General features: G+C 35.2%; 2 protein-coding genes across 16 annotated transcripts in view; one reads left to right on the top strand and one right to left on the bottom strand.

The window, feature by feature from the left end:
- Positions 1–17,604, top strand: part of LOC127837159 (uncharacterized) — a 915,490-nt gene that overhangs the window by 454,957 nt on the left and 442,929 nt on the right. The window lies entirely within an intron of this gene.
- The window catches only part of LOC127837163 (uncharacterized), a 768,625-nt gene that overhangs the window by 694,497 nt on the left and 56,524 nt on the right, over positions 1–17,604 (bottom strand). The window lies entirely within an intron of this gene.

Below are 17,604 nucleotides of genomic sequence, written 5' to 3'. Positions count from 1 at the left end.
TGCCTGAGCGATAAGTTGTATTTTAATGTCCGATTAAGATTGTAAAAAGGTACAAGTAATATTATCGCAAGTGTGGCGATAAAAGTGATCACAAGTGTAGTGATCAAGTAAAAGTATTATCGCAAGTGCGAAAAAGTGTGATCACAAGTGTAGTGATCAATGTCCGATTAAGTATATTATCGCAAGTGCGAAAAAGTGTGATCACAAGTGTAGTGATCAATGTCCGATTAAGTATGTAAAAGGTACAAGTAAAAGTATTGGATCACAAGTGTAGTGATCAAGTAAGTGTTAACGCAAGTGCGCAAAAAGTGTGATCACAAGTGTAGTGATCAATGTCCGATTAAGTATGTAAAAGATCACAAGTGTAGTGATCAAGTAAGTGTTATCGCAAGTGCGCAAAAGTGTGATCACAAGTGTAGTGATCAATGTCCGATTAAGTATGTAATTCGCAAGTGCGAAAAAAGTGCGATCACAAGTGTAGTGATCAAGTAAAAGTTTTAGTGTGTCATTAAAAGTGTCATGGCGATTATCATGTAAAAGTGGATACAATGGTCAAGCTATTGGTAGAACTAGGTTTAGCCCAGCAAAGTATATGGTTCTTCCTAGTTCGGTCGCTTGATGAGCAATAGCATTTTTTATTTTGGGTACACGGTGTTGCTACTATAACGGTGTTACTTCACGTTTTGTAATTTTATCGTGTGCTCATCCACCTCCGGTAGGTATATTTTCAAAGTAACAGGTTTCCACGAGTGAGTAGCCAATTTTTCGTTAGGCTCGTGGTTACCACCGGCTGTTTTTTCGCTGCGGCCTTTTATATCCCACTTTTTACTCGTATAATATTAAAGAGATCTGTTAGTGAATACTTTGTGCATTCTATTACATTTTGTGATGTTTATTGGGAGGCAAAATATTTTGGAATCGGGTCATTAAACTAGTTAAATGGAGTAATGTGTTGTTTTATCGTTGCAGTCGTAAAATAATTCAATACTGCTCCAGCAGCTGGAGTTTCACTTCTTTATATTGTTAAAGATAACACGGGTAATATATGTCTGCACATAATCATGCAACAAAACATTCAATTTCTTTACAAAACAATATGTAATTTAGCAAAGCAATAAAATATAATTTGTTTTAATCTTAAACAAGTTTATGAAGCTATGCTTTATGTATAGTTACCCCTTGTACTGTTTTCAAACACTTAAACATGTATTTCATTTTTTGTTTACTTTTAAAAACAATGTTAGAATTAAAAAATAATAATACTATGTTAGCGTTTCCGATCGCCAAAATCGCCAAAGGTGGTTGAATCTTTCAGCTGGCAATTAAAGTTTAAAATGTGAATGAAAATGGCGATTGCAAAAAAACACCCTGATATTTCTCTATAAGTATATAATATTCCCTACTTATAAAGAGAACTCGGTACCGATTTCCACATGTAATCGCCATAAAAGCTCCAGGTGGTAATAGATAGTCCAATGATAAGAGCTAACCGGATGCTCTTATCGTATATTCAAGCCACATAACACAGTCATATATGCTGACAGATGCATCACGGGAAATTTTCTGGTAACTTTCCAGTCGCCAAACTGTGATATGTAACGTCCAATCGGTTACGAGAATGTTTATGGAGGCGGAGTTATATAGCGATTATTATTTTTGATTGACGTCGGTCACAGAGTAAGCGTTTATCGCAGGTTTATTAACAATTAATCACAGTTGTAGCATTAATACGCGATATAAAACCGTTAAATAAAGCAGTACATTAAAGGCGGTTTCGGGCATCATCATCACACCTATTTACCGTACTGTAAACAATCATTAATTATGAGAAGTTAATAGCAATCGGTGAGCAGTGTAAATTTACTTACGGCGAGTAAGTTGTGAAAAACAAAACCCGTTAATAATTTGATGCGGTAACAAATTAAATCCAGTGCATGTATATTTTATCATGTCTATTTGTAGAACTGATTTACACCGTTTTTCTACAGCCACGTGATTATAACTATTCACTATGCATTAATACTGGTATGTTATGTAGAACCCGTGTTATAAGAAAGAGCGCGAAATTATTGCTGTCGTCTGCAAGGCCAAATTCTACGCGTGCAAAGCATGCTTTTTTAAAAACAGAAGATGTGTAACTAAATATAGCCTTGCCACTCAGTACATGCAGTATTTAAGACTTACAAATTTACCGGTACGTTTGAATAAATTATATATTGCAACTATGGAAAAATATGTCCATTCAAGAATACATTGCAGTAAATGTATTTTTCAAGAATCAAGAAGCACCAGACTACGGCAAAAATTATTGGGAGAAGGGGGGGGGGCGAATAGGAGTTACGCAAGACCCACCCACTCAAAGACCGGGGCATATCTGTCATAATCTGAAAGTTCTAACATTGTATACCGTTTATGCCAGTGCATGAAAATAAATAAAAATGAAAAATAAAAACATGAAATTATTTGATTTCACGTAACAAATAATGTATTTAAATGCGACTTCATTAATAATTTAATACAGTCATTATTGATACCTATAGATTCATGATAATGATTATGTCGTTCATTGAGCAAATAAGGTTATAATGTGGGTCGTCATCGTAGTGCTGAAATTTGGCTACTAATTTTTTTTCCTTAGCGCCAACCTAGTAATAATAAAAATCTCGCGAAACTGTGTTTTATTGATGTTTTCCATATGCAGGGATGCTATTTATGTTTTAGGGCGAGATTATTTATAAAACGATTTTATTTAACTCAAGCATAAAAAAGAAAGGTGCCGTACTTCATTATTTTGGTCCCATGTCTAAATCATCGACATCGTAAATGTATCCCCTGCATATGTAAATGAAAAACTTTTTGTACTTAATTAACAGTGATTTTTTTTGATTTTTTTTCTTACAGCCTGTGCCTTTTGGATTGGGAAAATTAGCGCGATAAACTATGAAATTGGGAAAAATAGCGCGATAAACCATGAAATTGGGAAACATAAATATGATTATAAGAACAGAATTAAAATTATTAAAGTATGTTTGACAGCATTTTTATATTATAAAGTGCAAATTTAATGTGTTTTTACAATGAAGACTGTGAAGATTTGTAATAAATATTTGTTGTTTTTATCTCAAACGTTGTATTTTGCGTTGACACACGCATTAAATTATTCCGTAATAACCATATGATATCCGTTGTAAATTTGAATGTTATTTATCATTTTCGCCGCTCATCGTAAATTTCTCGTCTGCTTGCCGCCATCTTGGGCGTGTGTAAAAACAGGCGTTTACAATCGGGATACATCGACTATCGTCGGTATCCTCCGCAATATAGAGAGAGATGTGGATAGCCACGTAAAATCGTATTCGGCTAAATTCGCGAAAAATACGTGAGTCAGTTGTTGTTCGGCGACGACTCGGCAACTCGATCGACACTCGTTCGAAATTATTGCTAAATTACATTGTAATCTTATTGGCTTCATTGGGAAAATTTTGTCTTTTTTTGGGAAATTTTAATCAAATTTTTGGGAAAAAACGTCATTTTTTGCAATTGGGAAGCAGCCGAATATCGGCTGTAATTTATGGCAAAAAAAATCACTGATTAATGTTAATAAACATATAAATGCAACAATGCTTGCGGGAGTGTTTGCATCTATCTTGAACATTACTAGGTTGGTGCTAAGGAGAAAAATACTAGTAGCAAAAATTTAGATTTATGATGAAGACCCACATCATAAGCTTACGCTAAATATATGAGTGTACCTGTCACTTTATGTGTCACTGTGAGACAAAAAATAAACAACAACATACTTATTATCACGAATTTACTGATATCAACAAGAATTGTTTTACCAGTAAATAATTTACCAAACCATATTTAAATAAAATATAATCAAATATTTTTCACCTGAATTTTATTTCATTATTTTGTTTATTTTCATTTCATTTAATTCATTTTCATGTTATAAAATTCAAAGTAAAGATATTCAGTCATTATGGAATGTGGCATTAAACATATAGAAAGCAGCTGCGTATTGCATGTGAATGAGGCAGTTTCCACATGAAAATGATTATAAAATAACAACCCGATTATTAAACTGCATGTACATCCCAATTGATTAAAGTCAAGTTTTTGTATGTTCAAGCTCATAAACAAAATAACACATTCAGTATGTTCATTTATACCCTTATCTTCTCGCCCTTGTTTCTGTGCACTCAACACATATAGTATTTGACACACTGTTATGAGTTTGCATATATTCGGATAAGTTCCTACCACGCGTTTGTTCGTTCAAAAACACGCTCAGTCATGGCACTAAATGTCAATGAGTCGACTTCATCAAAGATGTAGAACAAAAAAAATACTCCATTTATCCAGTAAGCCTTCTATGAATAAATAATAACAAGCAGTCATCAAATAAAATGAATACCGTACAGGTTTTTTTTTCCACTTTTTGGGACGATAGCCCATGGCTTTGGAATTGGGAATTTTATCGGCATTTTCATGAAATTGGGAAAATAAATTCATTAGCCTTTTTATTCCAAACGAAAAGTCCACTAATTAGGGAAATACTGAATTTGATATAACTCTTTATAATCAATCAAATTAAATGAACAACATCATATAATACTTTGTTAGATGTAATTGAACTATAATTGAGATAAAATACACATAAGATTTTTTTTTTTTTTTTTTTGGAAATTGGGAATTTTTTGCCACATTTTGGGAAAAAAGTATACTTTTTGGGATTGGGAACATAGCCGAATTTCGGCTATAAAATCAGGCCAAAAAAACCCTGCCGTATCTTACACTTTCGCGTCTTATATGGTCTTCAAAAAATTATTCAGAGACAGTTGACAAGACTAAACTTCTGCTTTTCGCTTATTTGCAATTTTTTCAAAGTGTCAGCATAATGTGCAAAACAAGGGACAAAATTGTCACAAAACCAGGTTTTCATTGTGAAAAAAAATCTGATAAAGGGAGAAAACTCAAACTGAACTTTTGAAATGACCAAAAAAAATTAACCCCCTTTGTAAGTTTTTTCTTTTTTTTTAAATCTATTTTTAGTCGTGGCGACCTTGACATTGGAGATATTGACGTGATTCTTTCGTGGGACACACCGTCCCATGATGGTGAACAAATGTGCCAAATGATTTTAAAATCTCACAATGAATGACATAGTTATGGCCAGGACAAGCTCATTTATGGCCATTTTTGACCTTTGAACTCAAAGTGTGACCTTGACCTTGGAGATATCGACGTAATTATTTCGCGCGACACACCGTCCAATGATGGTGAACAAATGTGCCAAATGATTTTAAAATCTGACGATGAACGACATAGTTATGGCTCGGACAAGCTCATTTATGGCCATTTTTGACCTTTGAACTCAAAGTGTGACCTTGACCTTGGAGATATTGACGTAATTATTTCGCGCGACACACCGTCCAATGATGGTGAACAAATGTGCCAAATGATTTTAAAATCTGACAATGAACGACATAGTTATGGCCCGGACAAGCTTATTCCGCCAGCCCGCCAGCCAGCCAGCCCGCCAGCCAGCCAGCCCGCCCGCATTCGCCAATCTAATAACCAGTTTTTTCCTTCGGAAAACCTGGTTAATAATAAACAACATGGTCTCAGGTGTGTCAAATGAATTTTTAGGCAAGGATTATTAATTATAGGTATAAGTTCAAGTGTACAACACACGCTTTTGTAATAAAAACATTGCAACGTCAGGGTTTTTTTACTAAGAAAGTGACGCTGATATTCGGTGTCTTCCCCTACCAGAATTTTTCCCCTAAAATACCATTTCCCCTCCAAAAATATAATTTTTCACCAAAATATAATATTTTACCCTCAAAGAAATGTTTTTAAATCTTTTGGGAAGTCGACACTTATCCAATTTGTACCATGTACAACGATCTCGCTCTCTCTCTCCCGACGAACACTCAAATCTGGGAATCCCAGTGATTCTATATAGAGCTCTTAAATTACGTCATGGAAACCGGGCAACTATTTACTAATTGTATTAATCATGTGACTATTTTACTGGATTCCGGTCTTGCGGAAGGGTGTTTCGTCAATTAATTACCGGAAACCAGTCGAATTTTCATCCGGGTTATGTGAAAGCCAAGATATAAACGTTAAAACAGAAAAATGTCTCACAATTGGCATTCATACACGAACAAAATAAAACGTTCAGACTCGGAAAATATTAATTGCGTTTTTAAGAATGAATCATCAAAAACCTTTTAAATACAGCAGGATTTGGAGGTACATGTAATCAACATCGATTAATACTGTCGGATTATTGTGAAAGTGAAAGTAGACAATCGGCAGCTGCCGCGCCTTTCCCTTCCAATACTGTAGCAGATCTAGATTGTCAACTTATTCATCATGAAATTGAAATCATAATATTGCAGGGTTTTTTTCCCACTTTTTGGGAAGATAGCCCATGGCTTTGGAATTGGGAATTTTATCGGCATTTTCATGAAATTGGGAAAATTAATTCATTAGCCTTTTTTTTCCACACGAAAAGTCCACTAATTAGGGTAATACTAAATTTGATATAACACTTTATAATCATTAAAATTAAAAGAACAAAATCATAAAATACTTTGTGAGATGTAATTGAATTAAAATTGAGATAAAATACGCATAAGACACTTCTTTCTAAAAAAAAAAAAAAAAAAAAATTTTTTTTTTTTTTTTTTGGAAATTGGGAATTTTTTGCCACATTTTGGGAAAAAAGTTTACTTTTTGGGATTGGGAACATAGCCGAATTTCGGCTATAAAATTGGGCCAAAAAACCCCTGTGTTGACATCGTTCCCCAGCCCCAGTTGAAAACATTTCCCATTATTAGATCTACACCTGCAACTTTATTTAGGACTTTGACTTTAATATCATACTTGTTCATGTGTTTAAGAACAAAAAGGTCAGAGACATGCCTCTTTTTCTAAAAAAAAACACCTGAAGTCTGTAGGTGAGTTATAGACATTGAAATGACCAGTTTTTATTTTTTTCCCAAATATGTCTCGTTTGCGCTCAATTTTCCCCTTTAACCCAGCGTCCAGCGCCTTCCCCTTTTTCTAAAAAAAAACCCCTGAACGTGTGCTACTGGCACTGCATTATGCACATTTATATTTAAGCAAAAATAAACATTCATTTATATAATAAACAAGAAATCTGATACTTAAAAACCACTTAGTAGATATTATTGTTTAATGTACAATGTATTACTCAAAGTCATCATCACTCAATGAGACAACACAATTGTCTTTAAACAGAGTGTGCTTTTTAATTGTGGCATACATTTTAAGGAAACAGGAAGTGTCACACAGGGAGGCAAACAGACGTATTTTGATTGAGAAAATCATATAATGCAAGGAGATAGAGAACCATTACCTACAAAATAATACATTTCTTGTCGTATTTTTAGCTCATCTATTTTTTGAAAAAAATTATGAGCTATTGTCATCACGTCTGCGTCGGCGTCGGCGTCCGGTTAAGTTTTGCGTTTAGGTCCACTTTTCTCAGAAAGTATCAATGCTATTGCATTCAAACTTGGTACACTTACTTACTATCATGAGGGGACTGGGCAGGCAAAGTTAGATAACTCTGGCGTGCATTTTGACTGAATTATGGGCCCTTTTTATACTTAGAAAATTGAAAATTTTGGTTAAGTTTTGCGTTTAGGTCCACTTTTTTCAGAAAGTATCAATGCTATTGCATTCAAACTTGGTACACTTACTTACTATCATGAGGGGACTGGGCAGGCAAAGTTAGATAACTCTGGCGTGCATTCTGACAGAATTATGTGCCCTTTTTATACTTAGAAAATTGAAAATTTTGGTTAAGTTTTGTGTTAAGGTCCATTTTATTCCTTAAGTATCAAAGCTATTGCTTTCATACTTGCAACACTTACTAACTACCGTAAGGGGACTGTGCAGGAAAAGTTATGTAACTCTGACTGGCATTTGGACGGAATTATGGGCCCTTTATACTTAGAAAATTGAAAGTTTGGTTAAGTTTTGTGTTTAGGTCCACTTTACCCCTAAAGTATCATAGATATTGCTTTCATACTTGGAACACTCGCAAACTATCATAAGGGTACAGTAAAAGGACAAATTGCATAATTCTGGATGTCATTTTTACGGAATTATGGCCCTTTTTTGACTTAGTAACGTTGAATATATGGTTAAATTTTGTGTTTCGATCCACTTTACTTCTTAAGTATCAAGGCTATTGCTTTCAAACTTCAAATACTTTCATGCTATCATGAGGTTACTGTACCTGGCAAGTTGAATTTTACCTTGACCTTTGAATGACCTTGACTCTCAAGGTCAAATTATTAAATTTCTCTAAAATTGCCATAACTTCTTTATTTATGATTAGATTTGATTGATACTTTGACAAAACTACTCTTACCTGACATACCACAATAGACTCCACCCAAACCATCGCCCGTGCCCCCCCCCCCCCCCAACCCCCCCTATTTTTTTTTTTTTTTTTTTTTTTTTTTTTTTAAGATCATCTCACAAATGACCACCACACCCTCACACTATACCCCCCCCCCCACCCCACCCCCTCCCCAATTTTTTTATTAAACGGTTAAAAAACAAAACTATTTATTTTGATTATTTTATGTTTGAAATACCGTCCAACCATCGCACCCAAGAATCCCCCCCCACCCCCCCTCCCCCCACCCGAATCCCCCCCCCCCCTATTTTTTTTTTTTTTTTTTGTAAGATCATCTCACAAATTACCACCACACCCTCACACTATACCCCCCCACCTCACCCCCCCCAATTTTTTTTTATGAAACGGTTAAAAAACACAAATATTTATTTTTATTATTTTATGTTTGAAATACCGTCCAACCATCGCACCCAAGAATCCCCCCCCCCCCACCCCCCGATTTTTTTTTCCTTTTTTTCGCATTTTTAGAAGAAAATGTAATAAATGTCCACACCCCCACACAATGCACCGCTCTTCACTCCACCCCTCCCTCCTTTGTGATTGAAAATGAGAGTCCCTTCACCTTTAAAAAGAAAATAGATGAGCGGTCTGCACCCGCAAGGCGGTGCTCTTGTTTATTTAGGAATGCATCTACGTGTCATGTAGCGGTTGTCGAAGTGCCTATGTTGCTTCAGCGGTCTTTGATTTTCCATTGCGAAAATAGATGACGGCAGGAATTATTTGACTTGATAGCTTATAAGGTAATGTCTCTCTGTATTTCAGAAAATTGATACAAATAAACGGTCAACGCCTGCTTCGCGGGCTTTTGCCCCTATAAATTGCCGCCATAGTCTTTTGATGATTTTTGCGTTGGCATAATTATTTTAGCTACTGTCTTATACTGCAGTGGGGACGATTGAACTTTACCGGTACGCAACACTTCACATCAAACAGCGTACCCTAACCTTAACACCTTACACATAACAACTTACCCAACACCTTATTATCCTTTTATCCTATATATTTCTTTAGTATCCAGGCTTTTTCCGCCCTATGCCACGGGTCCGAAATTCGGCCCCATTCCCAATGCAAATCTGGTTGTTTTTTTCCCTTTTTTTTTTTTTTTTTACCCTGAAAATATATAAGTTGACCTGATCCAGTGTTGAAAATAGAAAGTATTGCATAATTAAATTATCTGTTGCCTTGAATTTGTTTTAAAAACTGTAAAATATGTTAATGATTATTTAAGACTTTCCTTATTTTCCTCAAAATACGGCGCTTCACGCGATTTTTTTTCACCTAAAAAAATGCCAAGCCTTCTCCCCAAATTCAGATGAAAAAACCTGCACTTATCACACATGTTCATAATATTTTGTAATATTTTAATAATAAGTTATCCAAATAGTCGTTATTTACCAGTTAACGGCTTCTTTCAAATATAAGAAACACTATTTACATGCGATAATTTTTCCCAATTGAGCCAGTTTTGCGATAATTTTTTATCCCATAATGAGGGTTTTCACGACGCGAAATTCCCAAAATTCCAGTGTGGCGTTTTCCCAAAATGTAGCGGAAAAAGCCTGGTATCGGGGGCTACTGCCCCCAAACCCCCGCTTTGTCGATGGTTGTCAGAGCTCCAGATAAGGTTTTGTGAAATTCTTAAATTACTACCAGATTTTCAAAAAGAATTCTTAACTCTGAAATTTTATTCTTAATGTTACTACTAAGTTTTTGAAAATAATTCTTATTTTTTCTAAATGACCTAAAAAAATAAATAATGGTTATTTTCATGCAAAACAAAATCTAAATAAACATATTAGCAACTTTATTTACACGAGTTCAACAGTGTCTTTTCAGTATTATACAATTTTATTTTTCAAATATCTTCATATGCCCAAACTGTGCTTAGATTGCATGCCTTAGATGAATTTTTATATATTTCACAAGTAAAACGGGTCTCCCCTTCAATCTTTTCAACGATTAGTCACGGAACTTGTCCCTTCCACTCGTTTAATGTTTTTTGTGTGTTTAAGTTTGGACCCGTCGTGTTGCGTTTTTGTTTAGCATTTTCGAGTGTGTCGGCAACTGAAGATACAAGATACAAGAATCTTTATTTAACGTCGGATGTGAATAACAATAAACATTAGCTCATGAGCTATTTCCTGACAAAACAATTGTATATATATAACAAGTGTATATTGAGCTGAAAGAAAGAATAATTGAACATACAACATCGTATAACATCTTTTCTATAATGTCTTTCTAAACATTTAACTTCGGCTCACTTTGCGTACAATATGTTAAAAGCGTGTTTTTGGACGCTTTGCAGTTTTTTAGGACGCTCCAGAGCTCCAGATAAGGTTTTGTAAAATTCTTAAATTACTACTAGATTTTCAAAAAGAATTCTTAACTCTGAAATTTTATTCTTAACGTTACTACTAAGTTTTGGAAAATAATTCTTATTTTTTCTAAATGACCTAAAATCATCCATAATGGTTATTTTCATGCAAAAAAAATCAAAATAAGCATACTAGCATCTTTATTTATACGAGTTCAACAGCGTCTTTACAGTATTATACAATTTTATTTTTCAAATACCTTCATATGCCCAAACTGTGCTTAGATTGCATGCCTTAGAGTATCTTTTATATATTTCACAATTAAAACGGGTCTCCCCTTCAATCTGTTCAACGATTAGCCACGGGACTTGTCCCTTCCACTCGTTTAATGTTTTTTTGTGTTTAAGTTTGGACCCGTCGTGTCGCGTTTTTGTTTAGTTTTCCGACTGTGTCGGCAACTGAACATACAACATAGTATAAGATCTTTTCTATAATGTCTTTCTAAACATTTAACTTTGGCTTACTTTGCGTACAATATGTTAAAAGCCTGTTTTTGGACGTTTTGCAGTTTTTAGGACGTTCTCTGGGCGCCGCCTTTGTTTTTTGACAGATAGACTGTAAACGCCGCTTTTATTGAAAAAAATGCGCTTTGTTAAACAAACCCGATAACCATTCTATATAAGCACCGCAAAGATCTTTAATACTCAAAAAGAACTCAATAAAAATCGATACGAACCGATGTAAAAATAATATTCGTAACTTGATTTTGTAATTCTTAATGGTACGACAAGATTTTAAAATAAATACGTAACGGACTTGAAAATAATTCGTAATTACGAAAATACGACCCTTATCTGGAGCTCTGACGCTCTCTGGGCGCCGCCATTATTTTTTGACAGATAGACTGTATACGCCGCTTTTATTGGAAAAAATGCGCCTTGTTAAACCAACCCGAAAACCATTCTATATAAGCACCGCAAAGATCTTCAATATGCGAAAAGAACTCAATAAAAATCGATACGAACCGATGTAAAAATAATATTCGTAACTTTCTTTTGTAATTCTTAATGGTTAGACAAGACTTTAAAATAAATGCGTAACGGACTTGAAAATAATTCGTAATTACGAAAATACCACCCTTATCTGGGGCTCTTGTTGTAAACAACTGCGTACCGGTAAAGTTCAATCTAGCCCTGCAGTGTTTGTTGCTGCCTTTGGAAAAAGGTTGCTAATTTTAAACCCGGTAGGGTGGCAAATAGCAGTTGAACTGTCTAGTCTGTCTGTCCGTCCAAACACTTTGTTGGTCATAACTTTTTCAATATTTAACATAGCACCGTGCAGTGATTTTTTTTGCTTTAATTTGTTACAGCCTGTGCCATTTGAATAGGGAAAATTAGCGCGATAAACCGTGAAATTGGGAAAAATAGCGCGATAAACCATGAAATTGGGAAAAATTAACCATTATAAATAGGATTATAAGTAACAGAAGTGATATTGTTTTTAAGTGCATGTTCAGGGAGTTTTCTAGAAAAGGATTCTGGTCAAATTGTTTTATTCTTTAATCAATAAAAGTGGCAAGTTTGGGAATGATATATGGACAAAAATGACTAAATTCAAGTTATATATTTTGTAAGATGTTTAAAAAATAAAGTTGAGACCTAGATTTAAGAAATCATAATTAAGTTATATGAGACTTCTTTCTAAAAAAAAAAAAAAAAAAATTTTTTTTTTTGGAAGTTGGGCTTTTTTTGGGAAATTTTGGTCAGAATTTTGGGAAAAAACGTGTATTTTTGCGATTGGGAAGCAGCTGAAATTCGGCTGTAAATTTGAGCAAAAAAAAATCACTGTCGTGATATTTGGCATGCAAGTGCATCTCATGGAGCTGCACATTTTGAGTGGTGAAAAGTCAAGGTCATCCTTCAAGGTCAAATGTCTAATATATGGCATCTGTCCATCCGTCCGAAAACTTTAACATTGGCCATAACTTTTTCACTATTGATGATAGCAATTTGATATTTGGCATGTATGTGTATCTCCTGGAGCTGAACATTTTGAGTGGTGAAAGGTGAAGGTCAAATGTCTAATATATGGCGTCTGTCCGTCCATCCGAAAACTTTAACATTGGCCATAACTTGTTCACTATTGATGATAGCAACTTGATATTTGGCATGCATGTGTATCTCCTGGAGCTGAGCATTTTGAGTGATGAAAGGTGAAGGTCAAGGTCATTCTTAAAGGTCAAATGTCAAATATTCCGTCTGTCCGAAAACTTTAACATTGGCCATAACTTTTTAAATATTGAAGATAGCAACTTGATATTTTTCACGCATGTGTATCTCTTGGAGTTGAATATTTTGAGTGGTAAAAGGTGAAAATCAAGGTCATTCTTCAAGGTCAAATGTGAAATATTCCGACTGTCTGAAAATTTTAACATTGGCCATAACTTTTTAAATATTGAAGATAGCAACTTGATATTTGGCATGCATGTATATCTCATGGAGCTGAACATTTTGAGTGATGAAAGGTCAAGGTCATCCTTCAAGATCAAAGATCGATATTGAAGATAGCAACTAGATATTTGGCATGCATGTGTATCTCATGGAGTTGCACATTTTTGAGTGGTGAAAGGTCAAGGTCATCCTTCAAGGTCAAAGTTTGAATACACTGCAACTCCAATATATCGCGGTTGAAGGGGTCCATAGATCGCGACCGTGATATATCCGGTGCGCGATATAAATTGTAAGGTTATGTATGCATGTATATGTATGCATTAGCATCGTTATGCAATCTCAAAACACGCTATTTACCTACCTTATTCAATTATGTGTTATATCCATAAGTTATTCATTGGTATAACACAAAACATTATTCCTTGTGAGTATTTTTAAATGCATATAATTAAATTTGTAATCCGAAAAACATTGCCGAGTTGTATTGTTCAAGAAAGCATGCACACATTAGACCCATGTACAAAATGACGTCATTCATTCTCATGAAAAGCATGGGTTTTAATAGTAGTGCATTTTGACAAACTGAGGGATCTTTACCTCTAAATTAAAAGCAAGTAGTTTACATCAGGGTTTTTTTTGGCCCGATTTAATAGCCGAAATTCGGCTATGTTCAAGGCCCTCAATCTATCAAATCTGCCGCCGAATTTCGGTGGCAATCCCCCACCTGAAAAGTATACTTTTTTCCCCTTTTGGGGGGAAAAATTCCCCTGAAAAAAAAAATGTTTTTTTTTTTTTAATAGAAAGATGTGTCTCATCTCATGATTATTATATCTCACTTCTATTTCAATTTAATCTTTTCAAACGTACTAAATTATGAAAAATGCAATGAATTTAGTGCAAACATGTACAAATGTAATAATGAGAGAGTAAGTAAAAAAATCCCCCAAAAAGGGAAACGCCGCGAAAATTCCCACTCCTAAGGGCTGCGGACCCCTTCCCCCAAAGTAGTGTGAGGGCCCTGATGTTCCCAATCCCAAAAAGTATACTTTTTTCCCAAAATGTGGCGAAAAATTCCCAATAGCCAAAAAAAAAATAAAATTTGTTTTTGTTTTTTAAGAAAGAAGTCTTATGTGTATTTTATCTCAATTTAAATTCAATTACATCTAACAAAGTATTATATGATTTTTTTCTTTTAATTTGAATGATTATAAAGAGTTAAATCAAATTTAGTATTTCCCTAATCAGTGGACTTTTCGTGTGGAAAAAAAGGCCAATGAATTTATTTTCCCAATTTCATGAAAATGCCGAAGCCATGGGCTATCTTCCCAAAAAGTGGGAAAAAAAAACCTGTGTAACATTGTATCTAACGCACACAGATTGTTGAGATAGGTCAGTATTGACTTGTGACATTTACAGTTATAATTGTGTACACCTTCATGTGTGCACTGGTGCGTTTCGGCAGTTCAAAGCAAATTCAATACAGAATGGTAACACCCGAAATGACCTGTGATGTTTGACAAGAGGGGCTACTGTTTATCGCAGTACACAGGTGTTAAAGTGATGTACAATGTAAGCAAACAATCTGGTCAAAACTGGATTATGAATGTTGGATTAAAGTTTGTGAAAAAAGGGAAAAATACTAGCTTGAAACGGATTTTAATTCATCAAATTCTCAGATTAAAACATTTTATTTGGGGATTATGCTCGTCAGAGTTTTGGGAGTCATAGCCGATTCGCGATATATTAGACAACGCGATATAACGGACCGTGATATATTGGAGTTGCAGTGTAGATGGCTTCAAAACAGCGCAATAGGGGGCATTGTGTTTCCAACAAACACATCTCTTGTTTTTAAAGAAATGCTTAAAACTCCACTGAATTCTGCTTTAATACCCAAAAAGATATTTTACCCTAAAAGTTTAATGGTATTTACATGTACACGTCATGCATATTATTACACTGATAAAACATCTATTATGGAATCAAGAAAAATGCCCTTTCTGCTGTAACCAAAATGGGAAAAAAGATTGCAAATCCAGAAATTTGACGCAACATAGAACAAGTGAGATAAATATTAACAAAGATAAGCCTGCTTGTCTCGAACATAGCAATGATGACTATTTTTCATAATATTCAAAAACAAATGACAACTCAAGAAAAATTATTGCAAATGAAAACCAATTCCAAATTGAAGATCTTATCTTACTATGCAGGTGCAAAGTATGTGTCTGACCGGAAGGGCTTTAGAAAGCTGCTGCATCAAGAGCTGATTCAGGTTGTTACGACATATTGTACCTGCATCTTGGCTCTAACGATGTTTGCTGCAAGGATAGCGATTTCTACCGGTATGTTGAACAGTAATTTTTCATTTTAGTTTTTATTTAACCTATTTACCTTAGCTTTATTGCATCGAACGCACTATGCTTATTGAGACACTCGAGTCTGTTCCTGGGAAGAACCAGAACTTGGTGTTTATGGAGAAGATAATGAGAACCTCCTAACTCCCTATCACTAGGCGGACACCACATCCACTACACAATTATGCTTTTACATTGGCCTGTATTATTGAATGTCCACACCAACCCCCTAACTAGAAACCCTGGATCAGCCACTGAACAGCTTAGCAGCATGAATAAAAATGAGCTTGATCAACTTAATATCATTTTCTTATTAGATTTTTTATGCCCCCATATCGAAGAAAAGGGGGTATATAGTTTTCGCACTGTCCGTCAGTCAATCAGTCGGTCACACTTCGTGTCCGCTCTCTAATTCATATAGTTTTCATCCGATCTTTACCAAACTTGGTCAGAAGTTGTATGCAGACAATATCTAGGTCAAGTTCGTATATGGGTCATGCCGGGTCAAAAACTAGGTCACGGGGTCACTTAGTGCATTTCAAGGATTTAGCATGGTGTCCGCTCTCTAATTGTAGTAGTTTTCATCTGATCTTTACTAAACTTGATCAGAAGTTGTATCAAGACAATATCTAGGTCAAGTTCGAATATTGGTCATGCCGGGTCAAAAACTAGGTCACTGGGTCACTTAGTGCATTTCAAGGATTTAGCATGGTGTTCGCTATTTAATTGAAGTAGTTTTCATCTGATCTTTACTAAACTTGGTAAGAAGTTGTATTAAGACAATATCTAGGTCAAGTTCGAATATGGGTCATGCCGGGTCTAAAACTAGGTCACGGGGTCACTTAGTGCATTTCAAGGATTAAGCATGTTGTCTGCTCTCTAGTTTATGTGACTTTCTGATTTATTTTGATATTCTAAGACATTTTTATGCCCTCAAAGGAGGGCATATAGTGATCGGACTGTCCGTTTGTCTGTCCATCTGTCTGTCCGTCACACTTTGCGTTTAGATTTCGAAAAATGCTCATAACTTCTATGTCGCTTCAGATAGCAATTTCATATTTGGCATGCATGTGTATATGGACAAGGCCTTTCCATACGCACACAAATTTTTACCCCTGTGACCTTGACCTTGAACTTAGGGTCCGCGTTTAGGTTCGAAATCTGCTTTTAGGATTTGAAAAAAGCTAATAACTTCTACCAAGCGTTTACACAGTTATACTTTTATGTTGTGACAAAGTTACAGTTGGGGGCATCCGTGTCCTGTGGACACATTTCTTGTTTGGATTGGCATTTTAATGAAATAAAATAAGTTAGTTTCTCAAATATTTTTGTAGTTGTTTGTAACTATTTATGCCCCCGGTAGAGTGGCACATAGAAGTTGAACTGTCAGTCAGTCAGTATGTGTGTCAGTCTGTCCGTCCGTCGGAAAAAAAACCTTCAACGTTGGCAATAACTTTTGCATTATTGAAGAAAGAAACTTGATATTTGGCATGAGTGTGTACCTCATGGAGCTGAACATTTTGAGTGGTGAAAGGTCAAAGTCATCCTTCAAGGTCAAATGTCAAATATATGGCGTCTGTCCGTCCGAAAACTTTAACATGGGCCATAACTTTTTCAATATTGAAGATAGCAGCTTGATATTTGGTGTGCACGTGTATCTCATGAAGCTGCACATTTTGAGTGGTGGAAGTTCAAGGTCGAGGTCATCCTTCAAGGTCAAGGGTAAAAAAAATAAATACAAAGTGGGGCAATAGGGGGCATTGTGTTTCTGACAAACACATCTCTTGTTAATAATTGTTTGTGATGGGTAGATAATACAATGAGCAACTAATACCATTACCTTATTATCCCTCGCCATAGGCGGAGGGATATTGTTTTGGGGTTGTCTGTCCGTCCGTCTTTCCATCTGTCCTTCCAGCACTTTTGTGTCCCGAGCCATATTTTGGAAGTGCTTTGGCGGATTTCATTGAAACTTGGTATGAGTATATATATGGATAAGAGGATGA

This window comes from Dreissena polymorpha, chromosome 7 (assembly GCF_020536995.1).
Source record: "Dreissena polymorpha isolate Duluth1 chromosome 7, UMN_Dpol_1.0, whole genome shotgun sequence".
Taxonomy (NCBI): domain Eukaryota; kingdom Metazoa; phylum Mollusca; class Bivalvia; order Myida; family Dreissenidae; genus Dreissena; species Dreissena polymorpha.
This window is presented reverse-complemented; position numbering and strand designations above follow the sequence as displayed.